Source organism: Odocoileus virginianus, chromosome 15 (genome assembly GCF_023699985.2).
Source record: "Odocoileus virginianus isolate 20LAN1187 ecotype Illinois chromosome 15, Ovbor_1.2, whole genome shotgun sequence".
NCBI classification, from domain to species: domain Eukaryota; kingdom Metazoa; phylum Chordata; class Mammalia; order Artiodactyla; family Cervidae; genus Odocoileus; species Odocoileus virginianus.
Window position 1 is genome coordinate 4531494 of NC_069688.1, and position 24978 is coordinate 4556471.

Below are 24978 nucleotides of genomic sequence, written 5' to 3' on the forward strand. Positions count from 1 at the left end.
ATCGTTGGTTTTACTTCTTGGCTTCTGGCAGCTCCAGGAGAGTAAAGAGTATTTTTGCTCATCTTCCTATCAGCAGTGTCTGTCCCCAAACCTAGGATGAGCATGTACTCAGTAAACTATACAAGGAAGAAAGAATAAAGACAGAAGTTGACCAAAGTGAGTCACGTGTCTGCTGATTTGGGTTTGGTTTTCCCTCATAGATCAGTCGGTAAAGAATCTGCCTGCAGTGCAGGAGACCTGCAATGCAGTTCAATCCCTGGGTTGGGAAGATTCCCTGGAGAAGGAAATGGCTGCCCATTCCAGTATTCTTGCCTGGAAAATCCCAAGGACAGAGGAGCCTGGTGGGCTGCAGTCCATGGGGTTGCAAAGAATCGGGCACAACTGAGCGACTAACACTTCACTTCACTTTGGTTTGGTTTGGGGTATTTCTTTGAACTGAGGATTTGGACTGGATGATCTCTAAATCCCATGAGAACACCGGACATCCTCGTGGCCATGAGAGTAACATCATTTCATTCATCTTTGTCAACGAACTTTAAAAATGCCTGTGTTTGTTATTCAGGCCCTGGGCATTCTGGTTGGCCGACAAAGACCCTAACAGGAACCGAAGGATCAGGCAAAGTTAACACGTGAGCCCGGATCCTCCACTGCCGAACGCCCTCCCAACTGAAAAGCTCATTCATGCCTTTGTTAATTCATGGCTCCCCCATCCCATCTGTCCTGCTGTGGCCTCCACGGCCAAATTTCCAGCTATTCAGAAAACCACAGCTGCCTCAGCTGCCTGAGCACGCTGATTTCTGGAGAAGCCAAGCATGTTATATGAGAGAGAGACTGTTGGGTTTATCTCATCTGGGGCCTTCTCAGTTTACAAAAAACTTGATTTGTGTACATACCTAGCATGGAGGAAGGAACTAGCATTTATTAAGCCCCTGTTCAGGCCCTGAATTCCCTGCTGTGTAAAGAGGAGAAGAGAACTGCCTCGTCCAGATGAGGCCCCAAGCAAGCAGGTCACTGTCAGGGTCTCGCAGAAAACCAGTGGCTGAGCAAGGGGATAAAAGTCTAGCCTCCCCGATCCCAACCAAGCACTGTTTCTGGAAGTGTTTGTCAAATGCTCACTACATTCAGCTTTCACACATCTGGGCCAATTTCAGCGTGCTGAGCACGGCTCCTGGAACCAAAGATGCACGGAGACCTCTGCTCTTGCTGCTTGGTAGCTAATAAAATTTCCTGCACGTGCTATGGTAGTATAGTGTATTGGATGATGTGTAGTGATGTGGATGAACCTAAAGTCTGTCATACAAAATGAAGCAAGTCAGAAAGAGAAAAACAAATATCATATATTAACTCAAACATGCAGAATCTCGAATGGTACTGATGAATCTATTTGCAGGGCAGGAATACATCTGCAGGACAGATGTAGAGGATGGACATGTGAACACAGGGGAGGAAGGGAAGGGTGTCTAGAGAGACAGATCTGAAAGAGGTGAGAGAAGAGACTGAGTTGAACAATTCAGTATTTTTACCCCAAATTTGCTCATCAGTTAAGTTACATTTTCTTTAGTCTTGAATTGTTCACTTCACATTTTCCTCTTTTGGGAAAAGGAGTAAAAGTTCCCTTCTTACAATGAAAATGTATTCAGGGGCAAATAAATTTAACCTATTCTGACACAGGTCTGAGCAGTTCAGAACACTCATGCTAAGCACAGGAGTGAAAGGAGATTTTTTAAAAGCCAAAATACTGTGATTTACATATTTCAATCTGGAATTCAGAGTTTAGAGAGTTCTAACACACACCCTACCTTTAGCATTGATTCCCACGACTCCATCCTTATTCACTTCTTGGTTGATTCTGCCACAGTGTCCTTTTAAAGGGTGGTAGCTGGTCAAGTTCAAATGGTGTTTCTCACACAACCTTCTACCCTTCCAGCCAAAGTCAGCTCTTGGCAATAATAAGTCCTTACTGTTCACCATCTTTGCAACTTGCAGTGGGCCCCCAACCCCTGCCCTCTACTCTCTGTGCTTCTCTGAAACGAATTCCAAGTCCTAGGGGACACCAGCCCAGGTCCCAGGGCCCATGACGAGGCACCACCACACCCCTCTGCACTGTGCATTTATGACAATTCTGGATCTCTTCTCATCTTTCCCCTCTTGGCTGGAGATCCATTCACTCACTGTCACAGCTGCTCCTGCCAAATCCTGTCCCCAGGGAGTGCGCTTGGCTCTTTGGCAGTGCTCACTCTCATCTAACTGCCAAGAATAGAAGAAGGTAAATGACAGGGTTCAGTTCAGCTCAGTTGCTCAGTTGTGTCTGACTCTTTGCGACCCCATGGACTGCTGCACACCAGGCCTCCCTGTCCATCACCAACTCCCGGAGCTTACTCAAACTCACGTCCACTGATTCGGTGATGCCATCCAACCATCTCATCCTCTGTCATCCTCTTCTCCTCCCACCCTCAATCTTTCCCAGCATCAGGGTCTTTTAAGATGAGTTCTTCGCGTCAGGTGGCCCAAGTATTGGAGTTTCAGCTTCAACATCAGTCCTTCCAATGAACACCTAGGACTGATCTCCTTTAGGATGGACTGGTTGGATCTTGACACTGTACACGGATGAAATGAAGCCCAATGGCAGAAATCATGCTGCATTTTTTAGATGTAGATTTAAAAAATTAGGAAGTCAGGAAAGACCTTCCATAACATTTGACCCACCCTTCTAACTTTCTACATTGAGAAAAATAAGACTGAAAGCGTTTGTGGGATGGGGTCACTCACGCTTGCCCACTGAGGAAGGTCATGTCTCTTTCAGCATCACCCTGCAAAGCACTCATGAATCAGAGGCTGCCCATCTCATAAATACTCTCGTATTATAAAGATAAAAGCAAATATTTAAATTCACCTTAACAGTCAGTGTACTGGACATCTCAGTTAACGAATATTTCCCTTACATTAAGTCATCTAGTCAAGAAGAGAGATGTCTCCATAAGCATATCCACCAGTTCCTTGGTCTTTCTCTTTCTCTCTCCCCTATACCCATTGATCCTATTGATTCTGTTTCTCTAGAGAACACAGACTAAGACAATATCTCATTTAATAAGCTAATGGTGCAGCTTGACACCCAGTTAATGAGGCCGCCATTAACTGACACATTCCTCTCCTCCACAACTATCACCTCTGTCAAACAACTTTTTGAAAATATTCACTTATTTGACTGTGTCAGGTCTTAGTTGTGGCATGTGGGATCCTACTCCCCTGACCGGGGATCCAAGTGAACCTGCATGCCCTGCTTTGCAAGGTGGATTCTTAATTCCTGGACCATCAGGGAAGTCCATCTCTCTCAAACTTTAGATCCACATTTTCTCTTTCCTGGATTCTTGCAACTACTTAAACTTCTCCCTGCTTTCTTTCCCATCATTTCCAAAACCATCTTCCACATTATTATAAAACTCATTTGTCTAGAAAACCATCTGCCTAAATTTTTTTCCCTCTAAAATCCCATGAATAATAATAATACAGCCACACTAGGTTTAAAGCACAATTCTAAGTGTTTCATGTAATTCAACTCCTTAAATTCTCCCAGCAACCCCATGGAGTGATATTTTCAGGATTCCCATTTTTGCAGATGAGGAGATCCAGGCAGAGAGTGGTTAAGTAGCTTGTTCAAAACCACACTCTGCTCAATGTTATATGGTAGCTTGGATGGGAGAGGAGTTTGGGGGACAATGGATACATGTATGTGTATGGCTGAGTCCCTTCACTGTTCACCTGAAACTATTACAACATTGTTTGTTAATCGGCTATACCCCCATAGAAAATAAAAAGCTAAAACACACACATACAGTGAGGGAACAAAGCTATAAGTCCTGTTAGCACAGTGCCTGACGCCGTGATCTTAACCTCTGTAAGTCTCACTTCCCTTTGCCCACAGGAGAAAACCCATGCTCCGTGGCATGCGGGCGTTCATGACATTGCCTTATGTCATGGCGGCTGCCATGCTGAACACGCCAGTCATATCACTCACAGCCTAGTGCACCTTCTCATGACTCAGTAACTGACACTCGTGTACTGCACAATTCCCACCAGATTCCAACTTCAATCCCTTTCCACAGGCACCTGTCTTCATCTGAAATGTCCTGCCCAAAACCAGCTCACTTGGAAACCCCCTCTTTTAAGTCTCCTCTCATCTTTTGTTGTTGTTTTGTTTAGTCACTAAATCATGTCCGACTCTCTGCGACCCAGCACGCCAGGCTTCCCTGTCCTTCCCTGTCTTCCGGAGTTTGCTCAGATTCTTGTCCATTGAGTTGGCAATTCTATCTAACCATCTCATCCTCTGCTGCCCACTTCTCCTTTTGCCTTCAGTCTTTCCCAGCATCGGGGTCTTTTCCAAGGAGTAGGCTCTTTAAATCAGGTGGCCAAAGTATTGGAGCTTCAGCTTTGGCATCAGTCTTTCCAATGAATATTCAGGGTTGTTTTCTTTTAGGATTGACCAGTTTGATCTCCTTGCAGTCCAAGGGACTCTCAAGAGCCTTCTCCAGCACGACTGTTTGAAAGCATCAGTTCTTCGGTGCTCACCCTTCCTTATGGTCCAACTCTCACATCCACACATGAACAACCCAACTGAACTGGACTGATTCATTTCACACTTCCTCTGTTAGGACTCTCACTGGTATAGAATCATTCCCTAACTCAATAAACTAAGTAAGTGATTAAATGAATGCATTATTAGGTTTATTGAAACAGAGTGTTAGAGATTTCAGAAGATTCACAAGAACTGAAGGGGCAAGAGTGAACTCATTCTTGGATATAGATAGACACAGGGCAAAATCCTCAGAAGTGCAACCCTATTGATTAGTTAAAGCCTACAGTTCCACCATTAGCATTTCACTCTTGTAGCTTGAGGTCAAAACCAACTTAAGAAGCACGTTCTCCTCCGAGGGTTATGCCTAAGTTGTAATCATTCAGCTGAGCCGGCACTTCCCTGAGAACAGGTCAGGAAAGGGTCAGAATCAGTGGAGACAGAAGAGAGAGAAGAGGGCAGAGGTCAACAAGAGACCCTGGATTAGTGAGTCATTTTTCTGAGTATGTCAGATGAAGAGTTAGGATAAACAGCCCCAGCCCAACATTCGATGATTTTCTGATGACCTCCCTTCTTGCAGACACACCTCTCCCCCACTTTCTGTCCCCAGGCCACCTAAATCTTTTACTTTGTGAGGCTAAGGGAGGTAGTGGAGGCAAAGATCCCAACACAAGCCCTGGTTCTGCCATTTCCAAGCTGTTTGCTTGTCCTGGGCAAGTTGCTTTTAACTACCTCGAGTCCTGTTCTTCCTCCAGGCCAGGTCCTCTGCTCAGACTTCACAACCCCTGTTTCTGGTGCCTGTAACTCTGCGAAGGAGGAAGGGCTTTGTCATTAGACACATGGGGAGACAGGGGCCCAGGGCCACGGAGGGACATGGCCCAGGGCCCAGGACCAGCAAGTGGACAGATGGAGACTCCAACGTGGGTCAGCTCACACTGACCCCCTGCTCCGCCTGCGCTCCCATGAGCCTCAGTTTGTTCATCTGTAAAATGAAGGGGTTCTAATGATTGTTTTTCCAGCTCTTCCTTTTTATGACTTGATGTTCATTCGTGTTTGGGGCAGGTTTCAAATGACTTCAGAGATCTAGCATCTGCCAAATCGTAATCAAATTGGCTGCCTGATAGGAAGTCTGATGAAAAATCCTGTGCCCGTGCCCATGACTCAGCCTTGCTTAGTGATGGTGGTGGAGATGGCATGTTTCCAGGGGTTTTGAAGCCCACTGGTGGACTGGCCTAGGTCACTTCATTCCTCACACTCCACGCAAGGTGATACCAGCTCTTCATTATACATCACCGTGTCCCCTTGTGCTGCCAACAGAACCTCTGCTCACTTGATGACTCAATCACTGTGATTTATTTTAATTGAAAAGTCTACCAATCGCCTTTTGCCAAAGCATCTGGTCTTGTCCTATTTGATTCCTACCAGAAAATACCCAGCTAGGCAGCAACAATTAAACCGGCTGCCCAAGGTGGAGGGGGAGAGTTGTAGAAAGCCATTTGCGTTCAGCATGACATTTCAGAAGATGCTCAAATTTAGATCTTAAACTTTTTTCCCCAAAATGATTATAAAAAAAAATCATTGCATGGATTTTTGTAGCAGTTTTTAAATAGTTATCTATAATAAGTAGAGCCCAATGTTTCATCCCATTTTTATATTTTTCTCTTAAAATTCAGTGAATGCATCAAATAAATAAGAGAAACCAAGATCTCCTTGGTTCCTGAGATAGTGGGGGTGGTCCAGGTTTTACACTTGTCTTTCCTGCCCTGCGTCTTCAGACATGTTGCTTAATTTTTTTTTTTAATCTTGGTTTCTTCATCTGTAAAGCTGAGAAGTTGAAATACTACTACCTACATGTGAATGGTTTGGGTTTTCTTTTTTCTTTCATCCTTTGTTTGTTTTTTTTTTCTTCTTTCTTTATACCCTCCACTCTCCAAACCTGTTCACCTTGGTGAGGACTAACTGAGGACGCATCGGAACACATATTCACAAATTTTAAAAAACAGGTGAAATGTAAAAATTCCTATTGTGATCTGGGATAATAGAGGAGAAAACACACACAGACAAGGGGAGAAAACGAGGGAGAAAAGTAGGGAGAGAGGGGGCATGAAGGAAGGGAAGATGGAAGAGGGAAAAGGAGGGTCAATAACTGTTTACAGGGACTGCCCCAGTGGTGCAGTGGTTAAAACTCCACACTGACAATGCAGGGGGCACAGGTCCAATCCCTAGTCAGGGAACCAAGATCCCACATGCCATGTGGCCAAAAAGTTAAAAAAAAAAAAAAACTATCTAATATGAAGTTCTTTCATATTTTGCCAGTTGGTCTTCATTGAATTTTCAAAACAAATGCCCAAGAAAATCAACTTGTAATTACTATTGTACAGATGAGGAAAATCAGGCTTTAAGAGCTTGTAAGATCTGTCCCATATAACTCTCTTGTAAGGAGAAGGATTGAAATCTAGCCCCCACGCCTTTCAGAGTCAGGCTGCACCCTGCCTGACCTACAGTTCAGCCTGAGAAATGATGCTTTGCAGAAGATGCGCTGTGTAGGGAGTGAGCTCCTTGCAGCCACCACACGGGGGTAAAGCGCTTGCTTGGCTGTGACTTTGTCGGGAGGAGTCCTGCACTGAGTGGAAGCTGGATGAGCGCCCTTCCAACCTTTGGTGCTGTGAGAGGATGAACTGCCAGAATGGATTTTGTTTCCCCTTTGCCCCATCTTGGAAATTGCCACAACCACACACCTGCTTCATTCCAATATTTTATCCAGCCGCTAAGCATGCCTGACTCTTTGCGACCGCATGAATTGCAGCATGCCAAGCTCCCTTGTCCTCCACTATCTCCTGGAGTTTGCTCAAATTCATATCCATTGAATCAGTGATACTGTCTAACTATCTCATCCTCTGCCACCCCCTTCTCCTCCTGCTCCCAATCTTTCCCAATGTCAGTCTTTTTCAGTGAACCACTTCTTCATATCAGGTGGCCAAAGGATTGGAGTTTCAGCTTCAACATCAGTCCTTTCAATGAATATTCTGGACTGATTTTCTTTAGGATGGACTGGTTGGATCTTCTTGCAGTCCAAGGGATTCTCAAGAGTCTTCTCCAACATCACAATTCAAAAGCATCAATTCTTCAGCACTCAACTTTCTTTATGGTCTCTCACATCCATAGGTACTACTGAAAAAACCATAGCTTTGACTAGACAGACCTTTGTTGGCAATGTCTCTGCTTTTTAATATGCTGTCTAGGTTGATCATAGCTTTTCTTCCAAGGAGTAAGTATCTTTTAATTTCATGGCTGCAGTTACCATTTCAGTGATTTTGGAGCGCAAGAAAATAAAGTCTGTCACTGGTTCCACTGTTTCCCCATTTATTTGCCATGAAGTGATGGGACCAGATGCCATGATCCCGGTTTTTTTAATGTTGGGTTTTAAGCTGCTCCTCTTTCACTTTCATCAAGAGGCTCTTCAGTTCCTCTACACTGTCTGCCATAAGGGTGGTGTTATCTGCATATCTGAGGTTATTGATATTTTTCCTGGCAATCTTGATTCTAGCTTGTGTTCCTCCAGCCCAGCATTTCTCATGATGTACTCTGCATACAAGTTAAATAAGCAGGGTGACAATATACAGCCTTGACGTACTGCTTTTCCTATTTGGAACCAGACTGTTTTTCCATGTCCAGTTCTGTTGCTTCCTGACCTGCATAAAGATTTCTCAGGAGGCAGGTGAGGTGGTCTGGTATTCCTATCTCTCTAAGAATTTTCCACAGTTTGTTGTGATTCCCTGGGGCTCAGCTGGTAAAGAATCCATCTGCAATGCAGGAGACCCTGGTTCGATTCCTGGGTTGGGAAGATCCCCTGGAGAAGGGATAGGTTACCCTCTCTGGTATTCTTGGCTTCCCTAGTGCTCAGCTGGCAAAGGATCTGCCTGCAATGTGGGAGACCTGGGTTTGATCCCTGGGTTGGGAAGATTCCCTGGAGAAGGGAACAGCTACTGATTCCGGCATTCTGGTCTCAAGAATTCCAGGGACTGAATAGTCTGTGAGGTCACGAAGAGTCGGACAGGACTGAGCGTCTTTCACTTTTACTTTCACACAGTCAAAGGCTTTGGCATAGTCAATGAAGCAGAAGTAAATGTTTTTCTGGAACTCTCTTGCTTTCTCTATGATCCAGCAGATATTGGCAATCTGATCTCTGTTTCCTCTGCCTTTTCTAAACCCAGTTTGAATCTGCAAGTTCTCGGTTCACGTACTATTGAAGCCTGGCGTGGAGAATTTTGAGCATTACTTTACTAACGTGTGAGATAAGTGCAACTGTGTGGTAGTTTGAACATTCTTTGGCATTGCCTTTCTTTGGGATTGGAATGAAAACTGACCTTTTCCAGTCCTCTGGCCACTGCTGAATTTTCCAAATTTGCTGGCATACTGAGTGCAGCATTTTAACAGCATCATCTTCTAGGATTTGATATAGCTACACTGGAATTCCATCATCTCCACTAGCTTGTTCGCAGTGATGCCTCCTAAGACCCGTTTGACTTCACACTCCAGGATGTCTGACTCTAGGTGGGTGATAATACCAACATGGTTATCTGTGTCATGAAGATCTTTTTTGTACAGTTCTGTGTATTCTTGCCACCTCTTCTTAATATCTTCTGCTTCTGTTAGGTCCATACATTTTCTGTCCTTTATTGTGCTCATCTTTGCAGAAATGTCCCCCCGGTATCTCAAATTTTCTTGAAGAGATCTCTAGTCTTTCCCACTCTATTGCTTTCCTCTATTTCTTTGCATTGATCACTAAGGAAGGCTTTCTTATCTCTCCTTGCTATTCTTGGAACTCTGCATTCAAATGGGTATATCTTTCTTTTTCTCCCTTGCCTTTAGCTTCTCTTTCCTCAGCTACTTGTAAGGTCTCCTCAAACAATCATTTTGCCTTTTTGCATTTTTTTTTTCCTTAAGGATGATTTTGATCACCGCCTCCTGTACAATGTTATGAACTTCTGCCCATAGTTCTTCAGGCACTGGTGTCTATCAGATCTAATCCCTTGAATCTATTTGTCACTTCCAGCGTATAATCATAAGGGATTTGATTTAGGTCATACCTGAATGGTCCAGTGGTTTTCCCTACTTTCTTCAATTTAAGTTTGAATTCTACTTATAGGCATCCAAAATTTCATTTTGTTTTGTTTTCCTTCAAATTGGAAACATATTGGACTATACAAGGGTGAATATAAAGTACCATTCAGTGGACATGGTACCGATATGTGTTTAAACTTTTCCCCCTTGAGGTACATATAGGTACATCTGTTTGCTAACATAAATAATGTTGTGAGAAGCATTCTTATAAATAAAAGCTTATGCAATCTGTAATTTTTTAAAAATAAATTCTTAGCAGCAGAATTCAGTTTTAAAAAGAGAATTTCTCTTTTGTGCTTACTTTGAGCTGAGCACAATCCCTCTGGTAGAGTACTACTGCACATAGGATAAAACAACTGTACCTAGCAAATTCTTTACCTTTTTCCAGATAAATCTATGAGAGCAGACGCCTGAACTGACTCATTATGCCTGGTATCCCAGGGCTTAGAGAAACATCTGGTATACACTAGACACTCAGTAAATACTTAGTGAAGGTTTGAGTGAATGAATGAAATGAAAGCAACTTCATTGAGCCTTCTGTAGGGGAACGTTCTCATATTCCCTGAGGTTCCTGAGAAATGAGTAACCTGTATGTATGAAACAAGGGCAGCTAAGTGTACCCTGTTGTTTGACCCAAGGATGCTCTGTCTCTCCTGGCTCTCCCCTGACTTCCTGTTCCAGCACTGACCCCAGCACATACGGGAAAATCACAGGATTTAGACTCCAAGAGACTTAGGATACCAGCCCGTATGCCAGCTGCCCATATAGTTGTTACGTATACAAGTATACTTGCCCGTATACACACGCGCCAGCTCTGTGTGTACATGGACATGCATGTTCACATGTGTTGTGCACATACAAGCTGGAGCAGACAGGCTGACAGGCGGCAGTCCCTCATCACCAGAGCAGGTCAGATCAGATGATGGCTGCGTAAAATCTTCTCATTCCATCTGCGTTCATGAAAGGGTCATTGGTGTCTTTCTGAAGGTGTGCTGTCCTGTGCTGGGTTAAAAAACACAAGAGAAAGGAATCTAATGCTTCTTAACTGTGAGGCAGAGGCTCAGGTAGTTGATAATCTGATTTCCATTTCTACAGCACTCCTGGTTCCTGTACAACTTAAACATATATGGCTCATATAAATAACTTCATAACTTACACCTTGTCATTCCCATTTTTCAGATTAGGAAAGTAGAGTCTGAAATTCATTCCTTTAACTAACTCGTGACCACAGAGGAAGTAAATGCCAGCACCAGAATCACACCCATCTGAGAGCTGAGCTGGTGTTCCCTCCACTACAGCATCCTCTTGTGGACCTCGCCACCTGCCTCCCCCCTTCACCTCCCTCTTCTGATGGTGCTCCCCCCACCTCTGCATTTCTTCAAGGTCTCCAGGCATACATGGATATGCTCAGACCCACTGGAGGGGACCACAGGCTTCCTCTCTGAATGGCCACCTCCTGCCATCTGCCTCAGGGACCAGCCAGGTCCACACAGAAGAAAAGGACAGGCTAGGTATCGAGTCTGGCCCGTGATAAGAACAAAAAACAATCACTCATTAGGCCCTGGCCTGAAAGCGTATCATGTCTCAGACACACTGCAGCCCAGCTGTCCAACAGAAGTAATTTTTATCACCAGGAATCTGGACCATTGGCACACCAGTGACCTCAAGGTAAAAAGATTCAGCCAAGCAGCTCATTACCAAGCCACGAAGTCTTTGAAGCCAGTCACCCTGCCTCAACTGGCTTGCCCAAATACGGAATTATTTAGAGGATGTGGTGAAGGGTGCCATTTGCGGTGATGAATCTAACTGGTGTCATATTTCCTTCCCAGGGGGAGCTGTGTGCATTCCAAGTAGGAAAGAGATTTCCTGGCTCAGCTTTGGAATAAATCAAAGACAGCAGCTGAGACCTTGGCTTCAGGGCAATGGTGCTATTTTAAAGCAGGGGACACTTCCGTGATCACTCGGAGATTAGGAACGGCCAGGGACACTGTGGATGGCCTTCCCAGGTAGCTCTATAGGTAAAGAATCTGCCTGCCGATACGGAAGTTGCAGGAGACATGGGTTTGATCCCGGGGTTGGGAAGATCCCCTGGAGGAGGAAATGGCAACCCACTCCAGTATTCCTGTCTGGAAAATCCCACGGGTCAAGGAGCCCGGCAGGCTTCAGTCCACAGGGTCGCCAAGAGTCAGGTAAGGCTGAGCACAGCGCAGTGGCACTTGGAAGTTCTTGGGGGGGTCAGTCCCAGGTATAGATGAAAGGACGGTCATGGCCAGAGCCTGACAGCCGGGGTGTCTGGCAAGGAGGCTGGCAGGGAGACATGGCTGTGGGAGGACTGCCAGGCAGAAATGAGCCAACAGGTAAGAAAGGACAGTCACCAAATGAAGTTCAAGAGCAAAGGCTGAACAAAAATGGATCCAGCTCAGGACATTCATTCATACACTCATGTATTCATTCACTTACTAAATATTTACCGAAATGCTGTGCTGGGTCATTAAAGTCTGTTGCTGAACAAAATCAACAAAGATCCCTGTCGTCAGAATACAGATCTCTGTATTCTGTCAGAAGGAAGAGAGAAGTAAATAAATTACATAACGTGTTACCACAGACACAGAGCTAAATCTCAAGGAAGGGTTTTATCCTAAGATAGAATAAAAGGTAAACGCAGGTGCAGCTACAAAAGGGAAGCATTCAGAGGTGAGACTAGATGGGCCAGGGTGGGAAGAGGAGAGACGCTGGGGTGTGGGTGGGCAGACGTGAAGGGTGGGTTTGTTCTGATACCCCTCAGGGTGTTGTCACCATGCACTCATTCATTCAGCCAGTGAGCGTACCTTGCCCACCTTTGTGTTGGAGTCACTCTGCCAAGCACACAACATTTATGAGAGACGCCCAGCCTAAAGGAACTCACCTGCCAGAGAAGTGCTTATGAACACACTTGACATCACTGCAGGAAAATATTAAAGTTCAGACTCTCAGACCTCACTCCTGAAAAGTCTGACTCTGTTGGGTTGGCCAATTCAGGTTTTTCAGGTTGTTCTGTAAGCTGTTATGGAAAAACTTGGATAAACTTTTTGGCCAGCCCAATACATCATTGGTGTTTTCAACAAGATTTCCAGGTGGATCTCCAGAGATGGGTTTGACATGTAAATAGTTAATCATAAATAGGAAGAGAAGACATAGACATACTGCAGACTCAAGGAGTAACCAGCAGGGGCTTCCTGGAGAAAGAACACTGATCCAATTCTTTAAGGTCAAGTAGGAACTGCGAGGCAGGAAGTCAATGTGACTAGAAACAGTGAGAGAAAGTTAGCCAGGAGAAGTCTTACTGAACAGAGCAGCTATGAGTTCTGTTAGTTCTTTATTCCACAAGCTCATCTTTTTTTCTGGAAGAAGACAGTAGGTGAGACTCCTGATGTGGACTTGGCCAGGATTCTAAGCTCACACGCCTTTGGTTTCAGCCTACTTGATGGTTCCACACACCATTAAGCACTCGTGAAATTAGTCAGAAAGAGAAAAACAATATGGTATGTTAATACATACATGTTATACATATCTGTATATGTTAATACATATATATGGAACCTAGAAAGTGGTATGGATGAACCTATTTGCAGGGCAGGCTACCTTGTGTAAAACAGAGAGCTAGCAGAAAGCTGCTGCATAGGACAGGAAGTTCAGCTCAGTGCTCTGTGAGGACCGGGTGGGATGGGGGTGGGGTGGGGGTGGGAGGGAGGCCTAAGAAGAGGGGATGTGTGTATACTTATGACACTGTTGTGCAGCACAAACTACACAACACTGTAAAGCAATTACACTCCAATAATAAATTTTAAAAGAACATTAAAAAGCACTAGTAAGAGCTGCCTCAGAAGAGAATAGCTAATCCACACATTTGTCAGTAAATTCATTCCACAAGCAGTGGCTGGGGCTGGGAGATGCTGCACAGACATGACGCTTGAGCTGGATCTTAAAAGTCTGCCAAGGGTACTCTCAAAAAACCCAGAGGGCATAAGAATGCAAAGAATGCTTTGGGAAGCTCTGATGGAGTATGGTGGCTCAGTAATTGTCAAGGAAAAGTAGGACATGAGGCTGATTGAAGGACAAAAAAAAGATTAAGGCCAGGTTTTTGAAGTGTCTTGACTGACATGCAAAGGAGCCTATTCTGAAGATAAATGGGCCATTGGTTGTTTTGGAAAAAATATGTGCTGAACATCTGTGATATGTGGGTTGGTCTCATAAAAACTGGGACTTCTCTGGTGGCTCAGATGGTAAAGTGTCTGCCTACAATGCAGAAGACCCGGGTTCAATCCTGGGTTGGGAAGATCTCTGGAGAAGGAAATGGCAACCCACTCCAGTATTCTTGCCTGGAAAATCCCATGAATGAAGGAGCCTGGTGGGCTACTGAACACGGGGTCACAAAGAGTTGGACACGACTGAGCAACTTTATTCTCTCATAAAAACTGAGGACATGCTGATTATTAAGACAGAGTTCTGTCTTCTTGGAATTTACAGTCTAGAGGGGAAAGGGGACAGAGGACAATGCATCGGGCTGACCGTCTGGCAGGACTCCAACTGGGTGAGAGAAGCTAAGCCGGCCACCTCTACAATATCCGATGGTCATCCCTTTAGGCCACCACTAGCCCTCCAGGGGTCTTGGGCCTGCCTTCTATTCCTGGCGAACCCCAGACGTCACAGGACACAGAAGACACTAAGGCCCCAGGCGGGTGAGACTGAGGACCTAACAGGACACAGGACTCAGGCGAGTCTCACCTCTGCCTGCAGGTTCAACAGACAACCCACGGGAATCAGTAGCACAAAAGAGAACCTGGCGCTGCCTTCCATGTTCCCCTGGCCCCCTGGCCCCAGTGACAAGGCCTCTCTCAAGTACACAAGCAGGGATGCTGTACCTAAGGACTGACTTTCGGCATCTTTCTGCCTTATATTGGAAACAGCGTTTTTAAATCTCAGTAGTGAAGTACACCAAACAAATGCAATCACAAATGCCAAGAAGCAAAATCCACATAAATAAATGATCGCTTTCCTTTTCACTGCTTTCAGAAAGCTCATTATATCTGAACTCACGAAACAACATTTCACAGACTGTATTTGTCTAGCTTGTAATTAAAGCACTAGTTTTTCCCCAGCCTGAAGTCAAGTAAGGAGGAAAACTTCGGCAAATTGTTCTCAAAATGGCATTCTTTTAAAATTACTTATAAAATTTACATTGCAATCGGCTCTCCATTAATAGAGTATATATTTTAAATTTGTGTTACTCTAGCTTAATTAGCTATTTGCTACTCAAAAAAAAAAAAAAAAAGCAAGGGATAGAAAATACACAATGTCTATGTTCAATAACAGTTTAATGATCACATTGGAACCTTCATATTTAAACAACTCCAGGACTCCAAATGTACTGGAGAAGAGTGGGGAAATAGCTCCAGAAATAATGAAGAGATGGAGTCAAAACAAAAGAATGCCCAGTTGTGAATGTGACTTGTGATGGAAACAAAGTCCAATGCTGTAAAGAACAATACTACATAGGAACCTGGAACATTAAGTCCATGAATCAAGGTAAATTGGAAGTGGTCAAACAGGAGATGGCAAGAGTGGATATTGACATTTTAGGAATCACTAAACTAAAATGGACTGGAATGGGTGAATTTAACTCAGATGACCACTATATCGACTACTGTGAGCAAGAATCCCTTAGAAGAAATGGAGTAGCCCTCATAGTCAACGAAAGAGTCTGAAATGCAAGTACTTGGATGCAATCTCAATAAATGCCAGAATGATCTCTGTTCATTTGCAAGGCAAATCATTCAGTATCACAGTAATCCAAGTCTGTGCCCCAACCACTAATGTCGAAGAAGCTGAACAGTTCTATAAATATCTACAAGACCTTCTAAAACTAATACCAAAAAGAGATGCCCTTTTCATCAAAGGGGACTGGAATGCAAAAGTAAGAAGTCAAGAGATACCTGGAGTAACAGGCAGGTTTGGCCTTGGAGTACAAAATGAAATAGGGCAAAGGCTAACAGAGTTTTGCCAAGAGAACGCACTGGTCATAGCAAACACCCTCTTCCACCAGCACCACAGACAACTCTACACATGTACATCACCAGATGGTCACTACCAAAATAGGATTGATTATATCGTTTGCAGCTGAAAATGGAGAAGCTCTATACACTCAGCAAAAACAAGACCAGGAGCTGACTGTGGCTCAGATCATGAACTCCTTATTGCCAAATTCAGACTTAAATTGAAGACAGTAGGGAAAACCACTAAACCATTCAGGTATGACCTAAATCATATCCCCTACAATTATACAGTGGAGGTGACAAATAAATTCAAGGGATTAGATCTGATAAACAGACTGCCTGAAGAACTATACATAGAGATTTGTAACATTGTAAAGGAGGCGGTGATCAAAACCATCCCCAAGAAAAACAAATGCAAGCAGGCAAAATGGTTGTCTGGAGAGGCCTTATGAATAGCTGAGAAAAGAAGAGAAGCTAAAGGCAAAGGAGCAAAGGAAAGATATTCCCATCTGAATGCAGAGTTCCAAGGAACAGCAAGGAGAGAAAAGAAAGCCTTCCTCAGTGATCAGTGCAAAGAAATAGCGGAAAACAGTAGAATGGGAAAGACCAGAGATCTAATCAAGAAAAGTAGAGATAGCAAGGGAATGTTTCATGCAAAGATAAAATAATATATTTTTATTATTAAAAGGACAATAAAGGATAGAAATGGTATGGACCTAACAGAAGCAGAAGATATTAAGAGGTGGCAAGAATACACAGAAGAACTGTACAAAAAAGATCTTCATGACCCAGATAACCATGATGGTGTGATCACTCACCTAGAGCCAGACATCCTGGAATGTGAAGTCAAGTGAGCCTTAGAAAGCATCACTATGAACAAAGGTAGCAGAGATGATGGAATTTCAGGTGAGCTATTTCAAATCCTAAAAGATGATGCTGCGAAAGTACTTCACTCAATATGCCAGTAAATTTGGAAAACTCAGTAGTGGCCAGAGGACTGGAAAAGGTCAGTTTTCATTCCAATCCCAAAGAAAGGCAATGCCAAAGAGTGTTCCAACTACTGCACAATTGCACTCATCTCACAGGCTAGCAAAGTAAAGCTCAAAATTCTCCAAGCAAGGCTTCAACAGTATGTGAACCGAGAACTTGCAGATATTTAAGCTGGATTTAGAAAAGGGCAGAAGAAACAGAGATCAAATTGCCAACATCCATTGGATAATAGAAAAAGCAAGAGAATTCAAAAAACATCTACTTTAGCTTTATTGACTACACCAACCTTTTGACTGTGTGGATCACAACAAACTAGAAAGTTCTTCAAGAGATGGGAATACCAGACCACCTTACGTGCCTTCTGAGAAATCTTTATGCAGGTCAGGAAGCAACAGTTAGAGCCAGACATGGAACAACAGACTGGTTCCATATTGGCAAAGGAGTACGTCAAGGCTGTATATTGTCACCCTGTTTATTATGCTTATGCAGAGTACATCATGCAAAATACCAAGCTGGATGAAGCACAAGCTGAAATCAAGATTGCCAGGAGAAATATCAACAACCTCAGATTTGCAGATGACACCACCATTATGACAGAAAGCAAAGAAGAACTAAAGAGCCTCTTGATGAAAGTGAAAGAGGAGAGTGAAAAAACTGACTTAAAACTCAACATTCAAAAAACCAGGATCATGGCATCTGGCCCCATCACTTCATGGCAAAAAGATGGGGAAACAATGGAACCAGTGACAGACTTTATTTTCTTGCATGAGACAAGTGCTCAGGCCTGGTGCACTGGGAAGACCCAGAGGGATGGGGTGGAGAGGGAGGTGGGAGGGGGGACCGGGATGGGGAATACATGTAAATCCATGGCTAATTCATTTCAATGTATGACAAAAACCAGTGCAATGTTGTAAAGTAATTAGCCTCCAACTAATAAAAATAAATGGAAAAAAAAAAAAGTCACTTCAGATGGTGACTACAGCCATGAAATTAACTGATGCTTGCTCCTTGGAAGAAAAGCTATGACAAACCTAGACAGCATATTAAAAAGCAGAGACATTACTTTGCTGACAAAGGTCTGTGTCATCAAAGCTATGGTTTTTCCAGTATTCATGTATGGATATGAGAGTTGGACCATAAAAAAAGCTGAGCACTGATGAATTGATGCTTTTGAACTGTGGTGTTGGAGAAGACTCTTGAGAGTCCCTTGGACTGCAAGGAGATCAAACCAGTCAGTCCTAAAGGAAATCAATCATACCCTGAATATTCATTGGACAGACTGATGCTGAAGCTGAAACTCCAATACTCTGACCACCTGATGTGAAGAACTGATGCACTGAAAAGACCCTGATGCTGGGAAAGATTGAATGCAGGAGGAGAAGAGGATGACAGAGGATGAGACTGTTGGATGGCATCACCGACTCAATGGGCATGAGTTTGAGCAATTTCCACGAGTTGGTGATGAACAGGGAAGCCTGGTGTGCTGTGGTCCTTGGGATAGCAAAGAGTTGGACATGACTGAGTGACTGAACTGAACTGACTGAGCACTCAAAAATCTATGAGTGCTGGCTTCTTGATGTTGGAGGATTGGCCTACAGATTAGTATCTGGGATTTCTTAGAGGGAAAATACGAGGTAGGATTGTGAGCTTTGTCCTGAAAGCTATTATATAGTGAAACGGAGCAAGATGGAAGCTGCAGTTAGAAGAAGTTATATCAGATAAGATAAGGTACATTTGAGAACAACTGGGTGTCCAAACTAACACTTAAGTAAGAATTAAATTTCTCTCACCCATGAAAGAGGTATGAAGATTGGCATCATAGAGCAGGGTAGCTTCTTGAATTTGTCAGCACCAATTGTCTTCTATCTGCCTGCTCTGGCATCCTCAGCACACAGCCTTTACCTCAGAGTCCAAAATGGCTGCTCAAGTACCTGCTATTACATTTCCCAGCAGGATGAACAAACATATGCTCCTGTGGGAAACATTATCTCTAAATCACACATGTCACTTTAAGAACATGGTCATTTCCATACATTGTACTGCATGGGAAATAGAAAGTATAGATCTATTCAGGTCTAGTGCACACTCAGTTAAAATTTGCTGGTTTGAGATGTTTATAAATAAAGAAAATTCAGTCTCTGGGGACAGGAAGTGGCATAGAGTCTCTTGGCCCAGAAGGAGCACCCACTGTGAGGACTGGACGAAAACTAGCATGAGCACTGGCTGGGTTCAGGAACCTTAGTGCTTCTGGAACACACCAACTTCTTTCTCCCGTGTCACAGGTCCTCTAACCTCATTTGCACTCCTCTCGCTAGAAAAAAGGAGAAACACAAACACTGTTTGCATATCCCCAAAGGAGACTTTTGTCTCCTTCCCCATCCACACTAGCTGGTGAAATCTTCCCTTGTTCAGTGTGTGTGTGTGCTGAGTAGCTCAGTCACGTCCAACTCTTTGTAACCCCTCAAACTGTAGCCTCCCAGGCTCCAGTGTCCATGGGATTTCCCAGGCAAGGATACTGGAGTGGGTTGCCATTTCCTTCTCCAGGGCATCTTTGGGCCCACGGATCAAACTTGAGTTTCCTGCATCAGCATGCAGATTCTTTACTACTGTGCCACCTGGGAAGTCCTGTATGGTTCACTGAGAAGGAGGTTAAATCATTTCACATTTCAGACAAGATTTTCATATACACAGATTCATTTTGATCTGATGAAGACACACACCTGGTGTGGTTTTCATGCCCCTTCAAATGACATCAGTAGGTTGTGGGCAGGCAAAGAAAAAAGAAAAGAAGTGACTGTCAATGGTGAAGACACCAAGCATTTGTCAGGAGGGGAAATCCAGGCACGCCAGAAATGCAGCTTCTGGGAAACTATTCAAAGATCCTGCTCATCCCTGCTGCTCAGAAGAGACTGCCCCTCTTTTTACAGAAGCACCATTCTTTGTGGGTATAAATTCTTCACATACATATTCTTGAGAAGAGGAAGAAAGCAACAACGCAATGTCAAATCTCATCTCAGATTCAGAGTTGAAATCAGAAGGGAAATCAGGATCAAGTGTGGCTTTGTTTAAAGATAAAATCCCGAGACTTCCCTGGTGCTTCAGTGGTTAAGAATCCACCTGCTGCTGCAGGAGGCACAGGCTCAATTCCTGGCCTGGGAAGATTCCACATACCATGGAGCCACTAAGCCCACGTACCACAAGGGCTTAAGCCCTTGTGCCCTGGAGCCCGTGCTCCACAAGAGAAGCCACCACAAGGAGAAGTCCGAGCCCTGCAACCAACAGTAGCTGCCATTCACTGCAACTAGAGAAAGCCAGGGCACAGCAGTGAAGGCCCAGCACAGTTAGAAATAGTCAACCAGTAAATTTCTTTTTTAATTTTTAAATTAAAGAGAAAGATAAAAACCCAAGTGCTGCTAAAGGGTGGTGTCAGAGTCAGGGCCCTTCCCTGGAGGCTCAGATGGCAAAGAATCTGCCTGAAACACAGGAGACACAGGTTTGATCCCTGAGTCAGGAAGATCCCCTGGAGGAGGAAATGGCAACCCACTCCTGTATTCTTGCCTGGGAAATCCCAGATATCATGGGTCAAGGATCTCTCACTGTCAGAGTATCACTCTTTGAACTGGTCTGTGCTTATTACACTAAATCAGTTTTTATCATTTTTAAAGCAATCTGGATTCATTTCAGATAATGTGAAAAGAAAAATACAAATGAAGAAGCTAAAATTCCCTATTATGGGAGATGCTCATTAAACCACCTTCTACAGGGCCTCTCTGACCACCAAGTTTTCCATTACTTTTCAGCTGAGATTTGTGGACTGGGATCATTTCATACTGTTCTTAAGCAAAATATTCTGTTCATGCCATTCGTTACATGGCATGTAATGGCATGTGACCCCTGGAGCTATTCTGAACAGAAAGGATACTCCTAGCAACTTGAACAGTCTAAGGAAAGAGAGGCAAGCCCCCTCCCACTACAAAATCACATGCACACTGAAAAATTATGACACAATGACACAACAATGAACTCACAAGAAAGAAAGGGAATCACCAGTCTTCAGTAATAAAGGAAGGTAAAACCAGCATGATAAGCCTGGACTGATGCTGCAACGGCCCTCGGGATTTTGGGCCAAGATAGATGATGAGAACTAATGGTTTGCTGGTCAGAAAAATAGAAAAGATACAACTTTACGTCCACGATGCTGTGAACAGGAACTAAGTCTTTGCATAAATTCCAGATTCCTAAAGAGTTCTCCCTTCCACGAAAACTCTGCTGACTGCTCTGGGAAATAAGTCTGTCAAGGGTATTAGATGTGCTTTACAAACACTAATGAGAAAACAAACCCAGGACTGTGTCATTAAAGCCATAAATTAACTTTGAAAACTAGTCTGATAATGATAGATCCATGTCATCATGAAAAAAGTGAAAGTGTTAGTTGCTCGGCCGTGTCTGACTCCTTGTGACCCCACGGACTGTAGCCCGCCAAGCTCCTCTGTTGATGCAATTCTTAAGGCAAGAATTTGTCCAAACTCATAGAATGCATGACACTGATAGTGAACCCTAGTATAAACTACGGAGTTTCCATGATTTATTGTCAGTGTAGGTTCATCAGTTGTAAGAAATGCACTGCTCTGGTGGGGGATGTTGATAATGGGGGAGGCTGTGCATGGGTGGGGTAGAGGGTATATGGAAGAGCATGGAACCTTCCTCTCAATTTTGCTGTGAAACCTAAAACTGTTACAAAACAAAACATAGTCAGGTTCATTAAAAACCAAATGCTCCAGAGTTAATTAAGAAACTATACAGTGCTCTCCCAGGGGGGGGAAAAAAAACCCTACTGGAAAAAAAAAAAAAAAAAACTCAGAAAAATTAACAACCATATAAAGAAGCAAGCTACCAAGATGGATTATAAGCTGTAAGAAACATAAGAATTAGTGTCTTAAGAATTGTCTATTCTTAGAAAACAAACTTATGGGGAAAGTGGGGAGGATAAAGTAGGAGTTTGATATTAACATGCACACACTATAATATACAAGAAAATCAGTAAGAACCTACTGTATAGCACAAGGAACTCTACTCAACATTCTGTAATAACATATATGGGGAAAGAACCTGAAAAAGAATAGATACATGTGTATGTATAATTGAATCACATTGCTATACACCTGACTAACACACATTGTAAATCAACTCTACCCCAATATAAAATAGAAGTTTTTAAATAAATAAAAGTGTTTAAAAAAAGAACTGGCTATAATAGAAACAACAATGGAAAAAAGAGTACTCGTTAACTAAAGACATAAAAGAGATTAAAGTATAAATGCAAAAAATAAACTAAATAGAAATACAGTGTGACAGAAATCCCTTGCATTCCTATACACTAACAATGAGAAAACAGAAAGAGAAGTTAAGGAAAAAATACCATTCACCATTGCAACAAAAAGAATAAAATACTTAGGAGTATATCTACCTAAAGAAACAAAAGACCTATACATAGAAAACTATAAAACACTGATGAAAGAAATCAAAGAGGACACAAACAGATGGAGAAACATACCATGTTCATGGATTGGAAGAATCAATATTGTCAAAATGGCTATACTACCCAAAGCAATCTATAGATTCAATGCAATCCCTATCAAGCTACCAACGGTATTTTTCACAAAACTAGAACAAATAATTTCACAATTTGTATGGAAATACAAAAAAACCTCGAATAGCCAAAGCAATCTTTAGAAAGAAGAACGGAACTGGAGGAATCAACCTGCCTGACTTCAGACTATACTACAAAGCCACAGTCATTAAGACAGTATGGTACTGGCACAAAGACAGAAATATAGATCAATGAAACAGAATAGAAAGCCCAGAGATAAATCCATGTACCTATGGACACCTTATCTTCGACAAAGGAGGCAAGGATATACAATGGAAAAAAGACAACCTCTTTAACAAGTGGTGCTGAGAAAACTGGTCAACCACTTGTAAAAGAATGAAACTAGAACACTTTCTAACACCATACACAAAAATAACCTCAAAATGGATTAAAGATCTAAATGTAAGACCAGAAACTATAAAATTCCTAGAGGAGAACATAGGCAAAACACTCTCTGACATGAATCACAGCAGGATCCTCTATGACCCACCTCCCAGAATATTGGAAATAAAAGCAAAAATAAACAAATGGGACCTAATGAAACTTAAAAGCTTTTGCACAACAAAGGAAACTATAAGCAAGGTGAAAAGACAGCCCTCAGATTGGGAGAAAATAATAGCAAATGAAGCAACAGACAAAGGATTAATCTCAAAAATATACAAGCAACTCCTGCAGCTCAATTCCAGAAAAATAAATGACCCAATCAAAAAATGGGCCAAAGAACTAAACAGACATTTCTCCAAAGAAGACATACAGATGGCTAACAAACACATGAAAAGATGCTCAACATCACTCAATATCAGAGAAATGCAAATCAAAACCACAATGAGGTACCATTACACACCAGTCAGGATGGCTGCTATCCAAAAGTCTACAAGCAATAAATGCTGGAGAGGGTGTGGAGAAAAGGGAACCCTCTTACACTGTTGGTGGGAATGCAAACTAGTACAGCCACTATGGAGAACAGTGTGGAGATTTCTTAAAAAACTGGAAATAGAACTGCCATATGACCCAGCAATCCCACTTCTGGGCATACACACTGAGGAAGCCAGATCTGAAAGAGACACGTGCACCCCAATGTTCATCGCAGCACTGTTTATAATAGCCAGGACATGGAAGCAACCTAGATGCCCATCAGCAGACGAATGGATAAGGAAGCTGTGGTACATATACACCATGGAATATTACTCAGCCATTAAAAAGAATTCATTTGAATCAGTTCTAATGAGATGGATGAAACTGGAGCCCATTATACAGAGTGAAGTAAGCCAGAAAGATAAAGAACATTACAGCATACTACTACATACATATGGAATTTAGAAAGATGGTAATGATAACCCTATATGCAAAACAGAAAAAGAGACACAGATGTACAGAACAGACTTTTGGACTCTGGGAGAAGGCGAAGGTGGGATGTTTCGAGAGAACAGTATGTATATTATCTATAGTGAAACAGATCACCAGCCCAGGTGGGATGCATGAGACAAGTGCTCGGGGCTGGTGCACTGGGAAGACCCAGAGGAATCGGGTGTAGAGGGAGGTGGGAGGGGGGATCGGGATGGGGAATACATGTAACTCCATGGCTGATTCATGTCAATGTATGACAAAACCCACTGCAATGTTGTGAAGTAATTAGCCGCCAACTAATAAAAATAAATGAAAAAAAAAAAGAAATACAGTGTGAAAAAAAGCTAGCAAATTTGAAAATGTCCAAAATCAGACTTTTATTAAGAAAGATTTATTTAAATAGAATAACTTCACCTGAAATTAGATATGATTGAAATAATGTTTAGTAAATTGACAGATCTAAGGGAAGCATCATGAATGTAAGAGAGAGGGGTGGATAATCTGTAGCAAAGAGAGAAAGTTCAATATCTATGAAGAATTAAAAGTTTAAAGAGAGTGAGGGAGGCTCATGTTTGAGAAAACACAGTGAGAAATTTCTCCTTATTGAAGAAAAGAGGAGTCTCCAGCTTGATGAATGTTTTCAGCAAGATAAACACAAAGAGATTCTAGTTTCTCTATGAAAAACAAAATGGAACATCAAAGGAAAACAAGTGTAAAAAAACACAGGTTAACTCCAGGGGCAGCAAATAGACTGTCAGCAAACTTTTCATCAGCAATAACAGATGCCAGAAAACAATGAAATAAAAATGCTATTGAAGGAAGTCAGAAAAGCAAGCATCATATTTTAACACACACACATATGGAATCTAGAAAAAATGACACAGATGAACCTGTTTGCGGAGCAGGAATAGAGATGCAGATGTAGAGAATGAACTTGTGGACACAGTTGGGGAAGGAGAGAGTGGAACAAATTTAGAGCAGCGCTGACATATACATTATAGACGGCTAGGGGGAAGCTACAGTGTAACCTGGGAAACCAAGCTCGGTGCTCTGTGATGACCTAGAGGGGTGGGATGGAAGTGGGGTGGAAGGCTCGAGGAAAGGGATCTATGCATACTTACAGCTAATTCACACCGTTGTACAGCAGAAGCCAACACAACATTGTAAAGCAATTACTGTCCAATTAAAATCAAACAACAACAAAAACATTTTCAAAAGGTGGAGTAAGATAGCTATCAGCTCAGAATTCTAGAGCCTGATGAATT